Source organism: Otolemur garnettii, unplaced genomic scaffold, assembly GCF_000181295.1.
Source record: "Otolemur garnettii isolate 467f Iridium unplaced genomic scaffold, OtoGar3 scaffold00002, whole genome shotgun sequence".
NCBI classification, from domain to species: Eukaryota; Metazoa; Chordata; class Mammalia; order Primates; family Galagidae; genus Otolemur; species Otolemur garnettii.
Window position 1 is genome coordinate 18,325,515 of NW_003852397.1, and position 10,099 is coordinate 18,335,613.

A 10,099-nucleotide genomic window follows, 5' to 3' on the forward strand; every position below is an offset into this window, starting at 1 on the left:
AGAAAAAACAACTTTCAAGACTATAGCATTCAACTCACATAAAATGAAAATTGCTTTTATTTTTGTAAGTCAAATGGCCAACAATGGTGTACTACTCGGTTTTGAAAGATGTACCAAATTTTAATTCTACAAAATTGTCTCGTGTACTTTAGAGAATAATTTATAGCTAACAGCTTACGTATTTATTTTGTGCCTCAAACCACTGTAAGCATTTTAAAAGAAGTATCTTCACATTTATAGTAATCACCATGAAATCAATTTCTCCATTTAGCAGATTAAGAAACAGACTTCTGGGTCTACTTTACAACATAACTGAACTCTTAGTACATTCATTCATTCAAAGATATTTATTGAGTCCTTGCTATGTGCCAGGAACTGTTCTAGGCACAGGGAATAAATTAAGTCAACCAACAAAAACCTCTGCTCTAAGGAACAGAGAGTCTGCTGTCGTTATTTGTTATTAATCTCATCTAGCTATATTGTGTAAAGCTTAACTTCAGGCTTTCAATTCAAAACAGCCCATAATTCCAACATTTGCTGTTGTTGCTGTCCATTCCCACCCAATCCCACCATTTTTCTTTGATTATATTATTCTGAAAGTAGAATAGTAATAGTGTATTTTTTTTCAAAGATCTGTTTTTTAATTTCGGAACATTAGGGGGCACATATGTTTTGTATATGTGTATGTTTTGTATACTCGATGTTCTCAAGTTGAGTCACTCTAAGCATCCCCCCCACACAGACTGCATTTTTAAAGTCCTCTTTTGTGCAGTAAATTATCAGGATATGTTTCCAAGAGGAGGTTACGCTACTTCCAAGCTTACTCTGAAGCACACGACAACTTGTAACATTATGGGTCTTTCTCTCACCTCCTTTGAAATCAAGGTGACTATTTGGATGGGGCCACTGATAAATTGAAAGAAGCCAGCTCATCCCATCTCTGAACCTGGAATCCTGGAGATGCTCTTTGAAAACGTGCGCTCTCACCTATAACTGGGGCAAAATAATGACCTCCAGGTCAATTTACGATTTGACATTATGAGATCGAATTGCAAGTGTATGTGAATGAATGCGCTAAATGAGGACGCTAGCTGTTTTCCATTTTCCAGAATTTGGCATCATAGCTCCTCAATAAATGCCCTGAACTAATACGGCTAAAATCATTCCAACTATCTCCATATATTCTAAGTCTTCTTGTAATAAATCTCCCTCAGTAGATTTTAATGGAAAAATACCTGGTGGCTGTTCAATGAATACTCATCAGTGATAGAAACGCCTGCTGGTTCATAAACAGAAAATTTACAAGGCTGTCTGTAGGTATACTTATGCAGCATTTATCATCACGGTTACTTGTATGTTGTCATATTTATCCCTTAATTGAATTATCTTTGCTCTACCGCTTCCCCTTATGTTTTAAGTAAATAAATGGTAGACATCATTTCTCACAGTGTATTCAGCCGAACACAGCTATTGTGTTACAGAAGAGACACATGGTGGAATAAATGAGAGAAATATTGGTTGAAATAAAGTTAAATTTGTTCACTATTAGACTTCCCTAATATGTATGTATTCCTAATGACTCCTAAGGCTTTCATCAGACTTATTCAGGCTCAAAAATCTTTCCCATACGAATAATGAAAATTAGTCTTCTACGTAAAGTGCTGTGAAATACAAGTGTAAGAAATACCTTAGTTCTACTGCAGAGACGTCCCCTCCCCTGCCGACAATAATGTTACTGATTCATACTCTTAGCTGAACGATATAAATGTGTATGGCTTATAAGGGAAGAAGAGTAATGCAAGGTTTTAAAATGACAAGTGGCATAACAGTCTTTATAAAGACTCTAACCCTGCAAATTCAAAAATTTAGTTGCTTTTATATCAGTTTGACAAATGGGGAATGATTTAAACCACACATGCTCTTATCTAGAACACTTTTCACTCTCGTATGATGTTTTCTGAACTAAATTTCCTGTCCTTTCCCTTTTGTAGACATGATTTTGAAATAGTAGCCTACAGTGTATACTTTCTGGCCCCCATTTCCCATTTTCTCTCATTGTGCTCCCATAAAACTGCTCCTCAGAACGCGAATGTCTCTACATTCCAATGAATACATTTCGGTTGTTATCTTACTGTCAATTTCTGCTACATTTAACACTTTGAGAGCTTCCTCCTTCCTAAAATTCTTTCTTTCCTGGTTTCTGAGGCAGTATCTTACTTTCAGACAGTATCCTTCTTGCTCTGCTCACTCTTTCCTTCCTTCCTTCCTTTCTCTGTCCTTTTTTCCCTCCTTCCTTTCCTCTCGCTCCTTCCCTCTCTCCCTTCCATCCTTCCTTCCTTCCCTCTTCTTTCCTTCTTTTGTTTTACCTTACTGTCTCCTTCTCATCCGTCTACTTCTTAAATATCAGTGTTCCTCACGTGTCACTTCCTCAGTCCCGGGCTCCTCTCCCTGTTCACACTCCCCGTGGGAGATGTCAATAGCTCATCACCTTAGCCAGCACATCCACGCTAAGATCCTCCAAATCCACGTCAATGTTTTCTCCCCAGGTCTCTGGCAAACATCCCCCAGCTCATATCCCAGGGGTACAGTTCACTCAACATGTCTCTCCCCTACCTCTACCCTAGCCGGATTATAAATTCTAAGAGAACAGGAACTTAATTGTCTTTGTTAATATAGGTTTGTGCTTACCATCTAGCCTAACATATAATAACTACTCAACAAAAACTTGTGGAATAAATATACCAAAAGTTTACATAATAATTGTATCATCTTTTTCTAAATCTACTACCTTTTTCTGGAATCTCCAATTTCAATAAATGATTGCTGTCCACATTCTGTCCAAGACAAAAACCTGGGAATAATCATAGATTTTTCTTAGCCACCACCCTCCAAATTTTGGCCTTATTTATATTATTTTTATGACATCTCTCTTTATTTACTTCCCACTAATGTTTTATAAAGATCTTCCAATGTGTCTCCAGGTATTGGTGAGATAGTCTTACCTTCTCAGAAAACTGGTTTTCCTGAAACTATTAAAATGCTCTTTATTTCCGATCTCTGTGTTCAATCAGAATGAGCAATTTGAAATGCTCATTCTGCTTAAACACATTTAATTGTTCCCAATTTCCCTTAGGAAAAAGGAAAAGACCTTTCCCAGGGAAGTAATAGCATCTTACTGCTGTTCCTCTCTGAGCCCACCTACTCCCACCGTCTCCTTGAGTTTTGCTGAGGTCCTTACAGCTCCCCGTACCCCCGCTGAGCCCACCACCAGCTGTAGCTTCTGGAAATGGCTCTGCTGGGCATGGCCTGCCCAGGCTTCCCTTATCTGGATAATGTTTACTCATCCTTTGAATAACTTTTTGTATCCTGTACTGGGGCCATTTTTCTCTTAATATATAAGCTAGAGAAATGCCTTTCCTCTATGTTTACAGAGCACACTGCACATTTTCCACCTGTTTTTTTTAATTGATATTAACTCTTTAATGATTTTTGTCTTGATACAGTATATTTCTGGAAAGTTAAATTTTTCCTCTTTTATATCCCTAAATCCTAGAAAAGTATCTAATAAATAGAATGAATAAAATAATATATACATATATATCTTATCTATTAATATTTCTTATTCTCTTGCAGGGCCACTATGGTAACTTTTAAATGGTTATTGTGATATATTTAGTCCACTGATGAGAGTCCTGAACAGAAGGGAGTAATTGACCAAAAGTAAGCTCCTTAATGAGTCAGAGACACTCCAGTGACTGACAGGTACACGGATCAGAGCATACTCTTTTTCTTTGACAAAGTTATTCACCTATGATGTCAAATTTTTAGCCATGTGGTGAAATATAAAAACAATTTGCCTTGATATGTATGTTCTTCTGGCTACATATGGGTTTATTTATTCCTCTAAACTCAAATGAAAACACAGGTCAGCCCAGTTCCCCTTTGCAGACAATGTGTCAGAAGGAAGGGTTCTTTTCCTTAGTCATTTTTATGATGAACAAAGCCCAGGAGTCACCCTCAGTGAGAGTGGATGGCCGATGCCAACCAGCACTGGGAGAGTGTGAGGACCTCTCAGGTAGGACGCAATCCGACAGTGTCCTGGTGCGTGTTCCTTTAAGGGGGTAAGGGATGAAGTCACAAAAACACTGAATAGGACCAAACAGGCCCACCTTGATTTAGCCGCATTGGTGGCAAAAGAGAAAGCTTGCTCTTTTTCTTTCTGGGTAATAGGGACAACAATAGATGTCTACTAATTCTTAAACAATGCTTCTCAAATTTTAATGCGCATATGAATGACTTAGGGATCTTGTTAAAATGAAGATTCTCACACTGCTGCTCTTGATGGGACCCAAGATTCTCTATTTCTAAGATGCAACCAGGTGATACTAATGGGGTTTTATCAAACATACTTTACATAGTAAGGGTATAAAAAATAACCTTTTATATTTTCTTCTGTTTTCCCGTTTTTACAGACATTTTTACTTATATTACATAGTACATAATTGCAACAGTAAGTCTGATAGACAGGCATAAAATGCACTGTCTGAAACTTGATTTTAGACATTAAGTGACTTGATAACACTGTCTCGATTGTCCTGGAGCACCTCCCCGCATACCAACCATCTTGCCATCAGAGCAGAAAACTGCCTCTGCATGCGTTATACCACACAGCCAAGAAACATGTCAAAAGTAAATTAAAAAAAAATCATTAACCAATGATTTCTTTTCATTAAGGATAATGTTGTTGACCTGCTGTGGCTATATTGTTTTTTGAGTGATTTTTCTTAGAAATTAAAGACCTAGTCCAGGCATGATGGCTCATGCCTGTAATCCTAGCACTCTGGAAGGCTGAGGTGGGTAGGTTGCCTGAGCTTACAAGTTCAAGACCCTGTCTCTAAAAATAGCCAGGCATTGTGCAAGCGCCTATAGTCCCAGGTACTAGGGAGGCTGAGGCAATTCTCAAGCAATTCTCTTGGGTCCAAGAGTTTGAGATTGCTGTGAGAGGCGAGAGGATTGCTTGAGCCCAGGAGTTTGAGATTGCTGTGAGCTATGATGCCATGGTATACTACCAAGGACAGCAAAGTGAGACTCTCTCAAAAAAAAAAAAAGAGAGAGAGAGAGAGTGAATAAGAGAGATTTATTTAAATCATTTAAATGCAAAAGTACTTTTTTTTTCCAAATGTTGGAATGGAAAATGTCCTTGTGATAAAAGTACTAAATTTATAACCTCCGTAAACTAACCATTTAGAACCTTAGCTAATTGGAGAGAAAAGAAATGCAGTTTTAAAACTCTGAGAATTTTATGCTTGAAGGGGTTTTCTATATATAGGAAAAAGAAATTACCGCTAATTACTTATGCAACTCTTTTTTCCTTTCCTTTTTAAAGTTTTTTAGCTTTATTGAGCTATACTTGACAAAAAGAGTATATATTTAAGGTACATAATTTGATGCTTGGGTATACATATACATTGTGAGATGCTGACCAATATCTGACTAATTAACAAATCCCGCACCTCAGATATTTTGATTTTTTGTTGTGGTTGAGAGCACAAGATGAACTCTCCCAGGAAAATTCAAATATATACTGCAGTTACTATGTATACTGCCTTAGCTCACTCTGGCTGCTATAACTAAATACCATATGCTGGGTCGCCTGTAAACAACTCAAATTTATTTTTCTCAGTTTTGAGTGTGGAAAGTCCAAGAATAAGGTGCTGTTAGAGTTATTGTCTGGTGAGGGCCTTCTGGCTCTTAGCACCTTCTTGTTGTGTCTCCCAGTGGCAGAGGAGAGGAGGGGACAAGGCAGTTCTTTCACACCTCTTTTATAAGGGCTCTGATCCCAGAGAGTTTGTTAATAAGGGTAATAATCACCTCCTAAAGGTTCCGGCTCCTAACACCATCACATTGGTAATTAGGTTTTCAACATGGGAATTTTGAAGCAGACCCAAACATTCAAACCACAGCAGTCACCAGTCCAGTGCTGAGATTGCTTCCACTTTTTTTCTAGAAAGTAAAAGAAAACCAAGAGCTTCTGGCTTAATATCAAATAAGAGAGCTCATTGGGTTTCTTCAGAATTGTCTGAACTGTTGTGTTCTTAACACTGATCCGTTTGGAAGGGCCATGGTGCCCTGCTTTACATTTCACCCAAATGCTATTGTTTAATATTAGACTTATGTGTTTTACTGCACACTACTGAATTGGTGTCTTTTGCACAGTTAGCAGTAAATTAAAACCAGCATTTAAAAAAAAAAATCTAGAATGTCTTCATCTAGCATGATTGGACCTTCGCATCCTTTGGCCAACAGTCTCCAGCCACTTGCAACAACATAGATGACCCTGAAGAACACGATTCCCAGTGGATTAAGCCAGTCACAGAAACCCAGATACTGCCCCATCCCACTTACGTGTCTAATCTAAAAGTCTTTTGTTTGCTTTAACTTTCTGAAAATAATACTTAGCTATTCTCCAAATACCTGATGAAATGCATGTCATGTTTGCCACCATTTTCTTTCTTTCTTTCTTTCTTTTTGGCCAGAGATGGGTTTGAACCCACTGTTTCTAGTATATGGGGCCTGCACCTTACTCCTTGGAGCCACAGGCACCGCCCTCTTTTTTTCTTTTTTCAGACAGTCTCACTATGTCACCCTTGGTAGAGTGCTGTGGAATCACAACTTACAGCAACCTCAAACTCTAGGGCTTAAGAGATTCTTTTGCTTTAGCCTCCCAAATAGCTGGAACTACAGGCACCCACCAAAATGCCTGGTGATTTTTTTTTTTTTTTTTTTTGCAGTCGTCATTGTTATTTAGCTGGCCCAGGCTGGGTTCAAACCCACCAGCCTCAGTGTATGTGGCTGGCACCATAATCACTGTGCTTCAGGCTCTGAGCCATGCCACCATTTTTATTAATAGTAAAAAACAATATGCCATGTTAAAAATGAATAATTTTTATATTTCTGCAGCATTTAAAAACATGATCATCTTTTGCTGTTCTTTCACTTTTAACAGTTGTGGGTTAAATGATTTTACTTTCCCAAATAAAGGATGTTTTCTCTTTCTGACTTGGAAGAAGGGATAAACATTGTCAAATACTATCTACCATACTATAAGGCAAGAAAACCATCCCCTGATGTGGCAACAAACATGTTATCTGTCACTCATAGGGGAGGTTCTAGGAGAAAAGATCACCACGCAGCACAGCCCTCTCAGACATACTCAGCTTTAATTTAATCTACCTTTTCATTATTCCCTCAAAGCTCTGGGGAAATTTTTTCTTCTTAACTAAAGTAATTCCCTCCACCTGGAGTATGTGTCCCAGCACTTCTTATGTCGGGAGAGCTCTTTCTTAATTAATATGTCCCTCTGTGGGTTTCCTGTTCCTCCTCTTCCTAGAACACTCCACTCTATCATAAATACGAAAACAATAATAGTATCTCATTGAGTCCATGAACTGGAATGTCATTTTTTGCCTTTTTTTCACAACAAAGTCCTGGGAAAAGTAGGATTTGCTCTGCCTTCACTTATTTTTGATACATTTCCTTCATTATTACCATAAAATAATTTCTGCTTTCACCACTCTACTGAAAATGTCCAGAAAGTCATAGAATGATTTTTTTTTTTTTTTTTTTGGTCAAATGTAATAACTTTTTCTGAGCCATCATCCCCCTTGACCTTACAGCGACGTTGGCACTGACTGGTGACATTCCCACTGTTTCTTGAGTCTCCACTCTGGGAGGCTGGTGCACACCGCGCCGCCTGATCTTCCTGCTAACACACTTCCCTGCTCCTCATCAGTTCCTTTACAGCTCCAAGTAACTGTCCTCAGTTCTCTTTTCTACCCATGCTCAATCTTTTTTAGAAGAACTCCCGCTCTCTTTAGTCTTCTACTCTAAATCTTTCAGCTCATGAAGGCAAAACCCAGTCTAGGTATTCAAAGTGAATGTTCCCCATCTCTGTGTAGCAGCCCCACATCCCCCACCCACCTGGATTCCCTTTACAACCTCCAAGTTTAGTCACTTTCTCCAAACTCTAATGCTCATGACCTTGGAGTTATATGTAGCTAGCGTCATCAATGTCTATTCTTTTCCTGTGAAATAGCTTGACAATTATAAAAGCAATACAGAGAGAATGATTGGGTTTTTAAAGCATATGCACTCATATGCCTGCAGGAATATGTTACAAAATTACATTAATAGTTTTCAGTAGTTTTCAAGGTTGTGTGATTATTTAATACAGAAAGCATTTCAACACTGAACATTAGTCAGAACTCTAAATTATTTTGAAAGTAAACAGTTAATGAATATAATGTAAGCATTCCAAGGTCATTGCTTCCTGTCTACTCCACCTTTCTATGGCTCCTACTCTTATAATACCTAGATTATTGTAAAATGATTTTTGTTGAATCTCTGGTTCTAATTTATTTCTACAGAATTTCACTCTGCATACTATTATGAGACTAACAAAATCACTTTCCATTTATTCATGTCCTCAAGAATCCAAATTTCACTTTATCCTTCTAATCGCCATTGCTATATTTCAAGAATCCCTCTCACTCTGAATCCCTGTAACTCACTCTGGTCACGTGTTTCATGGAATCTCATTAGGTCTTTGGTCCTCTTCTCACCTTCTCCTGCTAATGTGCTCATCTCTGCCTCTGGAGGAGCACCTAAAGAGAGTTACCATTTATCGAAGCTGAACCAGCTGGCAAAAATCACCTCTATTTTGTGCCTGAAAGCTGCTGGGTGAGTATGATTGCCTTCATTGAATAGTTAAGGAAATCACTGCTCAGAAACATTAAGTTATTTAAGTCAAGCCACACCTGTGACAAGTGTCGATGATGATTAAATTCATTTCTTCCTGGTATAACTCCGACACTCAGCTACTGTTTCTGCTATCTCAGCTACTCTTATATAGTTGAGCTATGAACAACAGAGGCTTGAAACATGGGTTTACTTACACATGGATTGTTTTTCAAGAAATAGATCTAAAAAATCTGGGGACATTTAAACAATTTGAAAAAACTTGTCAGATGAACCGCATGGCCTTTGTCATAACTGCATAAAGTCTATATCGCCTCTAGTCTATTTTATCTTTTACTATCAGAAAATATACACTACACAAATCAATTATTAAAAAGTTAAAATGTTTGAAAACTTGTTCACACAAACACTTCGAGACCAAACATGGCACTATTTAGAGTCAAAAAACTATAGACAAGCATAAAGAGGCTGTATTAAATCAAAACTACTTAAAATTAACTGTAGTAATACTGGAGTATTCTATAGGTATGTTCTGTTGCTATTGTGGTGAGCTCAAGTGCTGTCATTATCTATTTAAAATGCCATGTGACACTAATCCTCTCTGTGTGAGCAGTTCATCTCTCTAGTACATTGTGGATCATTGTTAAAAGTGTTCTCCACATGTTCTCAGGTTTTTAAAAATCATGCTTAGTGCAATGATGTTTGAGTAACACAATGAGACCCATACAAAGTGCCACTAGCAATACCGGAGTGCTCCCAAGCAGCAGATAATTTTGTGACCATTACAAGAAAGGGTTGAATTATTTGGTATGTACCATAGATTAAATATGCAGCTGTGGTTACCTATCACTTCAAGAAAAATGAATCCAGCATGAAGACAATTGCAGATTAAGAAAATGGAATTCATGAAACTCTCATTGCAACTACCGCAGCAGGAATGAACTCCTCAGACATTTTGCAAAATACTTTTATATCTCATATTGAAAATGCTACTTCAATGTGAGTACAGGATTGCTAGTAATAAAGACATAACAGCATGGCATGTTGACTCACACCTGAGCTAAAGTGAGACCCCTGTCTCTACCAAAATAGAAAAAAACTGGTTGGGTGTCTCAGAATAGGCCTGTAGTCCCAGGTAATTGAAAGATGAGGCAATAGGATCACTTGAGCCCAGGAGTCTGAGGCTGCTGTGAATATGATGACACAACCACACTCCAGCCAAGACAATAGATCGAGACTCAGTCTCAAATAAGTAAGTAAATAATTAAATAAATGTATACCTAAGACTCTAATTTGATTAGAGAAAAAGTGAAATCATTACATGACAACTTTTTTTTTTTTT